We start from the raw sequence: 12,428 nt of genomic DNA on the forward strand, positions 1-12,428 counted from the left end.
CACCTAAAGTTTGTCCTTTATGGCATAATGGTATTCTATTGTGTATGAAAACCAAATTTACTTTATCCATTCATCCATTGATAGGCATCTAGACTGCTTACATGTTTTAGCTATTACAAATTGTGTGGCTATAAAAATGGGCATACCTATATTACTGTGGCATGATGCTTTGAATTCTTTTGGGAACATACCAAAAAATGGGAATGGCTGGCTCAAATGGTCCTAGTTTTAGTTTTTTGAAGAATCTTCATACTTTTATTCATACTGGTTGTACTATTTTATACTTCCTTGACAGTGGAAGAGAGTACATTTTCACAGGACACTGCCTGCATCATCATTGGTTGATTTCTTGATGATTCATTGTAGTGAGGTGGATTTTTGGTGTTGTTTTAATAGGACTCTTTCAAAAAACCTGTAAGGTTGAGCATTTTCTCATATAGTTATTTGCTGTTTGGTCTTCATCTGAGAAGTACTTATTCATCTCGAATGCCCATTTTTAAATTGTGTGTTTAAATTTGGGGGTCTCATTTTTAAAAAATTTTATATGCTGTAAATGTTTGTCCTTTGTATGAGGAATACCTGGCACAACTATATTCCCACTCTGGGTTTTCTCTTCACTTTATTAGTAGTTTCTTTTGCTATGTGGAAGCTTTATAATAAAGGTGAGATCCCAGTTGTACATGCTGTATAGTATTTCCTGTGAAATTGATGTTTTGTTCATAAAGTCTTTGTCTACATTTCTGTCTCTAAGGGTTCTACTTGGGTTTTTTCCCCAGGAGATTCAGTGTTTCTGTTTTAATCTTTAAATCTCTGATCTGTTTCAATTTCAGCTTAGTACATGGTTGGAGATACAGGTCTAATTTTAATCTTTGGTATGTAGAATGCCTGTTTTTTCAGTACCACTTGTTAAAGAGGCTTTTTTTCCAATGAAAGCCTTTGTCCCCTTTGTCTAAAACAGAGTGGATAAGTGTCTTTGGGGTTGTTTATGCATCTTTTAGTGTGTTTTTTGGTCCTTGTGTTTTTTTTGGTCAGTAATATGCTGTTTTTATCACTGTAGCTTTGTAATATGATTTCAGGTCAGGGATTGTGATACCTGCTCCTGCCTTTGTTACCCAGAATCAGTATTGCTATTCTAGGTCTCTTTTGATCCAAATGAATTTTAGAGTTTCTTTGTGTAATTTTATGTGGGATGCTGTTGATTCTTTTATTAGGATTCCATTAAATCTGTAAAAAAATTTTGGGAGTATAGCCCTTTTTACCATATTGATTCTTCTTATCTAAGAACTAAAGATACCTTTCAGTTTTCTAATATTTTGTATAATCTCCTTTTTCAGAGTATTGTAGTTTTTAATGTGTTGGTCTTTTACATCCTTAGGTGAATTCCTAAGCATTTCAGTTGTTTGGATATTATTATGAAAGGTATATTTTCCCTATTTTTGGGCTTGGTGAGTTTATTGTTTTTGTGTAGAAATACTATTGATTTTTGGTTGTTGACTTTGGATCCAGCAAGGGTACAGTATTTGGTTATTAAATCTGGCAGTGTTTTGGTGAGATTTTTGGGTTGTTATATGTAGAGTATCATGTAATGTGCACATAATGATAATTTCACCTCTCTTTTTCCTGTCCTTTTATTTCTCTCTCTTGCCTAATTACCCTAGCTAATGGTTCCAGAACTGTATTGAATAAAAATGGTAACAGTTAGTATCTTGATCTTAAATTTAGAATGGGGATAATGGACATCTTTATTCTGATTTTAGACAAAAAACTTTCAGTTTTCTGACCCTTTAGTATCTTTTTGGCTGTTTATGTGTCAGATGGCTTTTATCAGGCTGAGATAAAACCAAGTATTTCTGTTTTCTGTCGGGTTTTTATCATGAATGGGTGTTGGACTTTGTCAAATGCTTTTTCTGCATCTACTAATATGGTCATGGGTTTCATTGAATAGTTTGAAGTGTAGTGACATTTGATCTTCTCTAATGTTTTGTTGAATACATCTGTGAATGTCAGGATCTGGACTTTTCTTTCTTGGTAGTTTTTTTATTTACACCTTCAATTTGTTTGACTAATTTTGGGTTATTTAGAAGTGTTTTATCTTCTTAATTTGGCTTTTGTAATTCATATTTTATCTAGGAAACTGTTTATCTCATCTGAGTTCTCCATCTTATTAGAGTGCGGCTTCTCAAAGTAGACATTTGTGGTCTTTTGAATTTCTGCAGGATCTACTGTAATCTCAACCTTTTCCTTCCTGTTTTGTGCATTTGAGTCTTGTCTTTCCTTTTATTGATAAAGTTGGTGAGCCTTATCATTGATTAGCTCTTTGTATTCTTGGTCTTGATTGCCTGAGGTTTTACTATGAATTTTATAGTTTCCTTCCTTGTGTGAATTTGGGCTTCACTTGGTCTTGTTTTTCTGGTTTTTTGAGCTTCAACATTAGGTTATTTATTTGAGACTATCCTGTTTTTCAAATATGGGAATTGACGGTCATAAATTTTCCTCACAGAGCAGCTTTCATTTCATGCCATATATTCTGGTATGTCATATTGGCATTATTGTTTAATTATAAAATCTGTCTCATTTCTTCTGTACTTTCATCTGTGACCCATTGGTGTTGCTTATGAGGGTGTTACTTAATTTCCGTGTTTTTATGTAGTTGTGATTTCTCTCACTATTGATTTCTAATTTAGTTTCACTGTATGGTATAATGGTATAATTTCTATTCTTTCACATTTACTAAGTGTGTTCTGTAGGTTAATATTTTTATATATTTTGGAGAATGTCCTATGTGCTGCTGAGAAGAACGTGTGTTCTGTTTCTGTGTGTGGAGCACTTTGTAGATGTCTACTAAGTCTATTTTTTCAAGCATTGTTTTAACTGTGATATTTTTTGTTCAAGATGCTCTGTTTGTGACAGTGGGACACTGAGGTCACCCATTACAGTTGTGTTGGTGCTTAACAGATTTTCAGCTCAATTGATTCATACAATTATTATATTGGGTCTCTCTCTCTCTTTCTTTCCCTCTGCGCGCGTGCGTGCGCACGTGTGTGTCTGTGTGTGTGTGTGTGTGTGTGTGTGTGTGTGTGTAGTTATCACTTCCTCTTGAAGTTTATTCCTTAAACATGTACATAGTGACTTTGTCACCTTTGAATAATATGGGCGTAAAATCTATTTTGTGCAAATAGGCAGTCCTACTTTTTCGTGAGTTCCTGTCAGATGGAGTATTGTTCTTCATGCTTTGACTTTGTCTGTGAATTTTAAATGTGTTTCTTCTATGCAGCATATTGTTCAGTCTTGTTTCTTTATTTATGCTGCCAGTCTCTTCCTTTTGATTGGTGAATGGAGACATTGATGGTTATAACTTATATATTTGACTTATCATTGTCCCATTAACTTCTTTTGTTGGTTCTCTTCATTTTTTATTTGTTTGTCTTTTCTACAGGATTCATTCTGTTGGGGTTCATGGAATTGTTGTTCTCAGTGTCTTGTACTAGAATATCCTTCAGAACTTCTTGGAATGTTGACTTGTTGATCATGAGTTTCTTCAGGTTTTCTTTATCATGGAAGTATTTTATTTTTCCATCAATTTAGAAAGGTAGTTTTACAGAGTACATTGATCTTGGTTCTTTTTTTTTTCCCCCCTTTGGCTTAACTCCTTCATTCCAAGCTTTCCTTGACTTAGGGTTTGTGTCAAGAAGTATATTTTGATTGTTATGTTTTTCCTTATAGTTGATTTGTTGATTTTCTTGAATAACTTAATTCGTTATTTTGTTGAATTTCTGCAATCCTATTATATTCCTTGGTGTAGGTTTTTTTTTGTTTGTTTTTTAGTAAATCATGTCTAATCGTACCACTGCATGCCTCATTTTTCTATTAGCCAAATTCTTTTCCGTACTTACAGAGTTTTCTGCTATTATTTCTGTGAACTTTTTCTTTGTCCTTTTTGCTATCTTCTGATATTTCATTGATCCTAATTAATTTTATATTATTCTTCTTCTTTGCATCATTTATCATCTTTGGATTGATTTTTTTTGTGGCCCTAAATTATTTTTAAGAAATCTTTCATGTGCCAGGAATGGTGGCGCATGCCTGTACTCTCGGCAGTCCAGAGGCTGAAGCAGGAGGATCACCATGAGTTCAAGGCCAGCTGAGGGTGCATAAGTGAGTACAAAGCCAATCTGCACTAGATGGTGAGACTCGGTCTCAAAAAAAAAAAAAAAAAAAAAAAGAAAGGAAAAAAGTCTGTCTGTGAAGTGGATGGACACTGAACGTATGACTTTGCGTTTGCCAGGCAAGTGCTTGTGCCACTGAGCTAAATCCCTGGCCCCACATAGCTTGATTTGCTGTATATATACTTTTAATAGAACTTTTACTGTCCCCAGTTACCTGTTTCATACATTAAAGTTCTTTCCTAGGTTGCATATTTATTATTTCCATCACTCTCCTAAGTTCCTCTTGGTTTTTATCTCTTCTAGAGTTACTCACCATGTCCTTCATCATATTTGTTAGCTCTTTAGTAAACTGTGTAATTATTTCTGATTTGGTTTTTTTCTAGATTCTCCTTCATTTGCTCTGCTACTCCTGGTACCATTTGAGAAAGTCCAGCTGGGTAGCTCAGTGCTCACTGGTTTTACCTTAGCGAGGAAGAGATGTAGGGTTGCATCTTGCTTCCAGGTTTTCTGATTTTCTATTTTTGTTTTCTCTGTTGATGTTTCTAAATTGCTTGTGGTAGGTAACTTTATCACTATTATGAAAACCTCGTAGCGAATGATTACTTCTCGGAAGTATCACATAAACAAAGCTGATTTGGCTTGTGAGTCCGTCCTAAGATCCTGCCTTTTTGACGTTTTGGGGATTAAAAGTTGTTGTCTGGCAAAGAACATAGTTCTTTTGTACAGGATTATGGTATTATTGATGACCAACAGACAACATTGGTATTGGCACACAAGCTGAAATAACTGATCTCCACAATTATATCACTTTCCCTAAAGTTGTGAAACCAGTAATAGCAGGAGCATGAAGCATAGGCCAGAAAATAGCAAACTGATACCTGTTAATTTGCCACTTTTAACCATAGGTGCAAGCTTAATCATTATATAACAAAATATATAACCAACTCTCAATAATTAAAATACTCTTAATAGATTGATTTTACCTCCATGGTAAAACATTTAGAAGGAATAGGAGAAAAATAGAGAAATGAAAGGAGAGATTGGCAACAAGGCTGAAGAGCAAAGGACAGTTATCCAAGTAGACAACAAAACTAGGAGACAGAATGCGATTGTTTGTGCTGGCCTGAAGTCTATTTCCTGGCTCTAATCTACCTTGTTCCAATCACTTTTAGTCCTCAGGTAGGTGCTGCTACATGCATTCCATCCAGGGATTTTTGTTACATTCAGTGGAAGGAAGAGGTGACATTGTTTCTCATATACCTTGCATGGTAATGGTGGTGGCAAATAATTGAAATCTTCCCTTTCACCAGACATTGCTAAAAGTATATGCATTTTAACACACTTAGAACAACTGTGACACAGACTTTTGTTATCTCTGTTTTACATTTTTGCAAAGTAAGGTATTACAGAGTTAAGGACTGTATGAGAAGGACACTCAGGTAGGCAACTATGAAAGTGGGAATTGTAGTCTAGTGTAACTCTTCTCTGAGTCCCAGTAAGTTCCTTGTACCAACATGTATGTTTTGAGGATGTTTCTTAGAAATACCACTCATCTTCTTCTGTGATTTCCACAGGCTGTGGGCTGCAATTGAAGGGCCCTGGGAGAGTCTCAAGTCAGGCAATGGAGCTGGTGACCTTTGAGGATGTGGCTGTGACTTTCACCATGGAAGAGTGGACTTTGCTGAATCCAAATCAAAAGACACTCTACAGAGAGGTGATGGGTATAACCTTTATGAACATGGCTGCTATAGGAACACCATGGGATAACCAGGATATTGACATGGCATACAAAAGTTGGTGGCAAAATGTAAGGAATGAAGAGGTAGAGAAATGCTATGATTACAAAGCTTGGAATCAACATGAAGAAATACCCCTTGAGACCACAGATGCTAATGTGAAAGAAGATGGTTTGAAATCAACTGAAAGATTTACTTGTACAAAGTCCCTGATTGGTCGTTCATTGCCAAATGTGCCCATCATCACTCACACTGGACCCAAAACATGTCAGTATGAGGGTTTCAAAGAGAATGTGTCTAAATGTGATGAACCCAGGAACAATTACAGCGATTCCCAGTCGTTCTCAATCCAAGCAAGAATAAAGGCTGTAGAGAAACCCTATAAATATGAGCAATGTGGGACAGCCTATTCTGATCTTAATGAAAGTACTCACCCTGAAGTGAAGGCCTTTGTATGTAAGAAAAGTGTGACAGTCTCTAGTATATCCAGTGACATTCATATCCATGAAAGAAGTGAGACTGGGGAGAATCCACATGCATGTAAACAATCCGGGAAAACATTTACCAATTGTAAGTACTGGCAAAGACATGAAAGAAGTCACCCTAGGGAAAAGCCCTACGAATGTAAGCAATGTGGGAAATTTTTCACTGGAACCAAATATTTGAAAATACATGAAAGAATTCACACTGGGGATAATCTCTATGTGTGTCGGCAATGTGGGAAAGCATTTACTACATCAAAATATTGGAAAGTACATGAAAGAATTCACACTGGAGAAAATGCCTATGTATGTAAACATTGTGGGAAAGTATTCAGTACACACAGTAGTTGCCAAAGACATGAAAGAATTCACACTGGAGAGAAACCCTACGAGTGTAACCAATGTGGGAAAGCATTCAGTACATACAGTTATTGTAAAATACATGAGAGAAGTCACACTGGGGAGAAGCCCTATGAATGTAAGCAATGTGGGAAAGCATTCACTACATCAAAATATTGGAAAATGCATGAAAAAATTCATACTGGAGAAAATGCCTATATATGTAAGCAGTGTGGGAAAGTATTCAGTGCACACAGTAGTTGTCAAAGACATGAAAGAATTCACAGTGGGGAGAAACCCTACGAGTGTAACCAATGTGGGAAAGCATTCAGTACATACAGTTACTGGAAAATACATGAGAGAAGTCACACTGGGGAGAAGCCCTATGAATGTCAGCAATGTGGGAAAGCATTCTCCTCACATAGCTCATGTAAAAGGCATGAACGAAGTCACTGTAGAGAGAAACCCTATGAATGTAAGCAATGTGGGAAAACCTTCACTACCCTGTCTCATGGGAAAATACATGAAAGAAGTCACACCGGGGAGAAACCCTATGAATGTAAGCAATGTGGGAAAGCATTCTCCTCGCACAGCTATTGTAAAAGACATGAAAGAATTCATACTGGGGAGAAATCCTATGAATGTAAGCAATGTGGGAAAGCATTTGCTACACTGTATAATGGGAAAATACATGAAAGAAGTCATACTGGAGAGAAACCCTATGTATGTAAGCAATGTGGGAAAGCATTCACTACACAGAGTTGTTTTAAAATACATGAAAGATGTCATACTGGGGAGAAACCCTATGAATGTAACCAGTGTGGGAAGGCATTCACTACACACAGTTGTTTTAAAATACATTTAAGAATTCACACTGGTGAGAAACCCTTTGAATGTAATCAATGTAGGAAGGCATTTAGCACACTCAATTATTTGAAAGTGCATGAAAGAATTCACACAGGAGAGAAACCCTATAAATGTAACCAATGTGGGAAAGCATTCTCTACACAGAGCTGTTTTAAAATGCATAAGAGAATGCACACTGGGGAGAAACCCTATGAGTGTAGTCAATGTGGGAAAGCATTCACTACACTTGAATATTGGAAAATACATGAAAGAATTCACACTGGTGAGAAACCATATGAATGTAAGAAATGTGGTAAGGCTTTCAGTGCTCAGAACACTTGTAAAAGACATGAAAGAATTCACACTGGGGAGAAACCCTATGTGTGTAAGCAATGTGGAAAAGCATTCACTACACATAGCTGTTTTAAAAAACATGAAAGAATTCATTCTGGGGAGAAATCCTATGAGTGTAAGCCATGTGGAAAAGCATTCAGTAATCACAACAGTTTTAAAACACATGAAAGGAATCACTCTGGGGAGAAACCCTGTGTAAACAATGTGGAACAGCATTCACTACACACAGTTTTAAAAGTTATGTAAGAAATTACGCTGGGGAAAATCCTTATGAATTTATACCATGTGAGAAAACATTCACTACACCAAGATATGGGCTTTTTTTTTCAAACTCACAACCTTGTTCTTGCCAGGCAGGTGCTAATGCCACTGAGCTAAGTCCCTGTCCCTACACTCAGATATTGGAAGATACACAAGAGGGTTCACTTTGGGGAGAGCCCTCTGAATGTAAGCAACATGGGAAAGCATTTATCATACACAACTGTCAAAGACATGATGTCACATCAATCAGAAGCATATGTATTTCTAAGTTCTTGTGTTTTTTTGACATGAAAGAACTCATTCAAATGAAATCCTATGTATGTAAGTCAAGCTTAGAAGGAATTTACTCAGAACTTTTAATTTTGTAGGCCTAAATGAATTCACACCTGGGAGAAACAATATGTATGTAAGCAATCCAGAAAAGTCAGTACATACAGGTACTATCAAATAGATGCCAGAAGTCACGCTGAGGAGAAATGGTACATAACTAAGACTATTTTGAATACTTGGTAAAAATGTCTCATGTAGAAGAAACCTGTAGAAGTTGTATGAAAAGTTTGATGTCAATTTTTTCTTTATAAGTTTTCTACAAAAATGTGCCCAGATGGAGATATCCTAAAAAGCATAAACACTGTGTAGTGTGTTTTCCCAGTATTTATCTGTAATTGTTACTATGAAAATAAAAGTTGAGTTGATATAAAAAAGAGATCCAGCATTAACTCCAAACTTAGCACTGTTTACGTGGTATTTTCTTAACATCTGTTATTTGAGAAATGAACACAGCCTGCAAGAGTAATTCTAGTGTCACTGGCACTCTGTACTGAAATGGTTATGTACGAGCTGTTTGATTTTACTTTTTTAAGGATTGGCCTTTTACATGACATTCAGAGTTTTCTTTCATTTTGATTCTACAGTAAGTTTCACAGATCTTCCTAAAGGCCAGGTTATAAGATTTTGTTTTAGTGAATACAAGACTCATTTGTTTTATTATTTATAAGTTAAACTTGTATAAGCTGAAGCCTTTCTGTAAAGATTTTTGTTTTCCTTTTTTATAAGGCAGAATATGTTTATTATAGTTCATGTTTAAGACTGTAATTGCTATCTGGGTGTGCGAGTGCATACCTGTAATCCCAGCACTTAGGAGGCTGAGGCAGGAGGATCATTGCAAGTTCAAGACTAGCCTGGGCTACAAAGTGAGCTCAAGGCCAGCCTGAAATACATGGTGAGACCCTGTCTCAAGAAAAGGCCAAAAAAAAAATTTTTTTTTTCTAATTTAAGTCATTGTGATAGCTGTAAACATCCCTTTTAGTTCACTAAGAGAAATAAACCTTTTTCTTTAACTTGTTTAGCTGTATATATGTATATATGTGTATGTATGTATTTGTGTATATATGTGTATATGTTTGTGCAGTTTATGCAGTAAACTAAGTGTGTTTTTTCACACTACTTCTGTAAATACTCATGTTTTCCCAGGATGAAAAGAAACATTTAAATAAAGTTTTTTATTTCAGTAATCATCTGCCTTACTACATGATAGCCAAACACTAACATTAATTAATTCTCATTTAAATTTTAAAACTTTTAAGTTTTTAAAAAGTACTTTTGTTAGAACAAAAAATAAATTTAAAAATGCAGAGACTATCAAGTAGAAGAGCACTGAGGTGAGGCCTGACAATGTGACCTGTAAACTAACTACTAACAAACTCATGCTTTCTGATTTTAGAATTCTTGCAACCTAAATGTCAATGATGGTTTTCTTTTTTAATGTATAGTGCTGCAGGTGCCCAAACTATGTAACTCACAAGTTCCACAGATTTCTGACACCAAAAACAACTATTCTTATCTCCAGATGCACTTCTTTCACTATGGAGGTCACGTTCTTTCCTTTTAATTTACTTTAAATTTTCTGCCTAATCTCTTTGTGCCTCTATTTTAAAAAGCTACAGGTAGTTATTAAAGATTATTATGAAGCCTTAATTTTACTGGCAAATATATTCATACACTTGACAAGGTAACAAATACTGTGCTGTCTCTCTTGTGTGTGCTGTTGTAGTTTCTGTGTCTTCAGCTCCATCTGTACCATGGTTTGGGGATGTGCCTCTGTCACCTGTTCCAGTGCCTCTGTTTTTTTCCATGTGTCTGCCAGCCTGTTGCCTTACCTTTGGGATATTTGAGCCTCCTGGCAGCTTCAGTAGCTCACTGAGTTGCTTCAGTCTCATCATGTAGTCTTTGGACCATGCTGATTTATTTTTTCCTTTGTAGTGGCTTCTGGACAGCCTTTTGGATCACTGTAGCTGTTTTCCTTGTTCTGTTTTCCACTGCAGGCCTTGAGCCTCTTTCTCCTTGGCCTTGAGTCATTCTGTGTCCTTCAGAGCAGCCTTGTGCTACCTGGGGCTTCCTCGTCAGGCCCAGGCTCTTTTGTGTGTGTTCCTCAGCTGCAGTGTCATTGTGTTTCTGTGCTCACTGTCCCTGTGAAGCATCCCTAGTTTTTTCTGTTTGTACTTGCATGATGTGTTCTCAGCATTGCTGCAGGTGTGTCCCAGCAACCCTTTCTGCTGTGTCCTACTGGCCATAGCTTTTACAAAGCTCACCTCCAGGGGGAGGATCTCTTTATTCATGGCCATTGTGTCAATGTGTTTTCTATCAGCCTGATGTGCACCTGGGTGAGGCGCACTTCAGTGTCCATCTTGTGCTGTGCTTTTTTCTTTTTTTAAAAAGAGAATAAAACCAAGCAAAATAAAACAATAAAGCCAAATAATATGGAGTACTTAATGAATTTGCATGTCATCCTTGCACAGGGGCCATGTTAATCTGTGTATGTTCCAATTTTACTATATATGCTGTGGAAGCCAGCACTGTGTTGTCTTTTCTTTATCCCTGTGGCCCAAAGGTAAATTGGGCCAGTTGTTTGGAGTCTCTTTTTGGGTGTAGAATTGCACAGTTTGGAAGACACAGGAATATATGTTGGATCTCTTACTTTATACTATATATATATATATATATATATATATATATATATATATATATCAGACTTGAAAAATTGCCACATTTTGGGACTCCAGTGTCTCTTAACAACATCATACTACTTTTGGATAACAGCTCAGTGGGCTGTGTCCTTACCAAATGTTTAGTTTTACCATCTACCAGAAAGTCTATTAATTGCTCCCCTTCTCTAATTGTAACCATGGGCTTCTGAGTGTCCAGCTGGCCAGTCCTGATAACATTTCATTTTTGTCAGTCTAACGAGGCCAGTGTATAGTTTTTCTTGGTGGTAGTAGCCTTTTGTATGCAACCTTCTACTTTAGGAATTTTTATTGTCTCATCATTTTTTGGCATGTATTTCCCCAGGGTCCATATTTTCACACTGTGCACATCAATCCCAATCTAGTTTCGGTCAACTGACAGATCCCAGTGTGGTTTGACTTCTGTTTTGGTAGTGTCCTTATCTATGTTGTATCTTCTCTCTTTTAGCTTCTGACACTAGTGAGACAGTATGGTGTTTGTACAAGCCTGTCTGATTTATTTCACTTATGAATATATCTCAAGTTGCATCCATTTACCTATGAAAGTCTGAGGTTTCCATTTTTATGGTTGAGTAGTACTCCATTGTATAAAAAGACCCCATCTTTCTTATCCATTCTTTAGTTGATGGGCATTTAGGTTGTTTCCAAGATCTAGCTATTACAAATTGTGCTGCTATAAACATGGGTGCACATATATTGCGGTGGTACAATGTTTTAAATTCTGGAAAGATACTGAGAAGGGGAATAGCTGAGCCAAGTGGAATTTTATCCTACTTTTTTGAGAAGCTTCACACTGATTTTCACAGTGGTTACACCAGCCTACACTGCAACCAGCACTGGAGAAGCATTCCGGTTTCCTCACAGCCCTTTCAGCATTTGTTATTGGTTAATTTCTTCATATTAGCCATTCTTTCTGGGGTGAGAGGGAATCCAATGTTGTTTTCATTCGCATCTCTTGAATGAGCAGTGATGTTCAATATTTTTTCATATATTTATTTATTTGCTGTTTGTATTTCTTTATCTGAGAAGTGTGAATTCATCTCAGATGCCCGTTTTGGATTGGGTTTTTTAATTTGGGAGGACTGATTCTTTGAAATTTTTATATGCTTTTGATAGTAATCCTTTGAGGTACAGCTGGCAAACATTTTCTCCCACATTGTGGGTTGTCTCTTCACTCTGTTGGTGATCTTGCTTGCTGTGCAAAAGTTTTTAGTAAGATGA

General features: G+C 36.4%; 1 non-coding gene across 1 annotated transcript; it reads right to left on the reverse strand.

The window, feature by feature from the left end:
• Positions 1 to 10,937: 10,937 nt before the first annotated feature.
• On the reverse strand, positions 10,938 to 11,040 carry LOC111757915 (U6 spliceosomal RNA). Its single transcript, XR_002792165.1, has one exon. It is a non-coding gene; the product is annotated as a U6 spliceosomal RNA (small nuclear RNA).
• Between the last annotated feature and the right edge of the window lie 1,388 nt (positions 11,041 to 12,428).

The sequence above is a fragment of the Cavia porcellus genome, unplaced genomic scaffold (genome assembly GCF_034190915.1).
Source record: "Cavia porcellus strain 051 isolate PalLab524CR breed Dunkin Hartley unplaced genomic scaffold, mCavPor4.1 scaffold_13, whole genome shotgun sequence".
Lineage (NCBI taxonomy): Eukaryota > Metazoa > Chordata > Mammalia > Rodentia > Caviidae > Cavia > Cavia porcellus.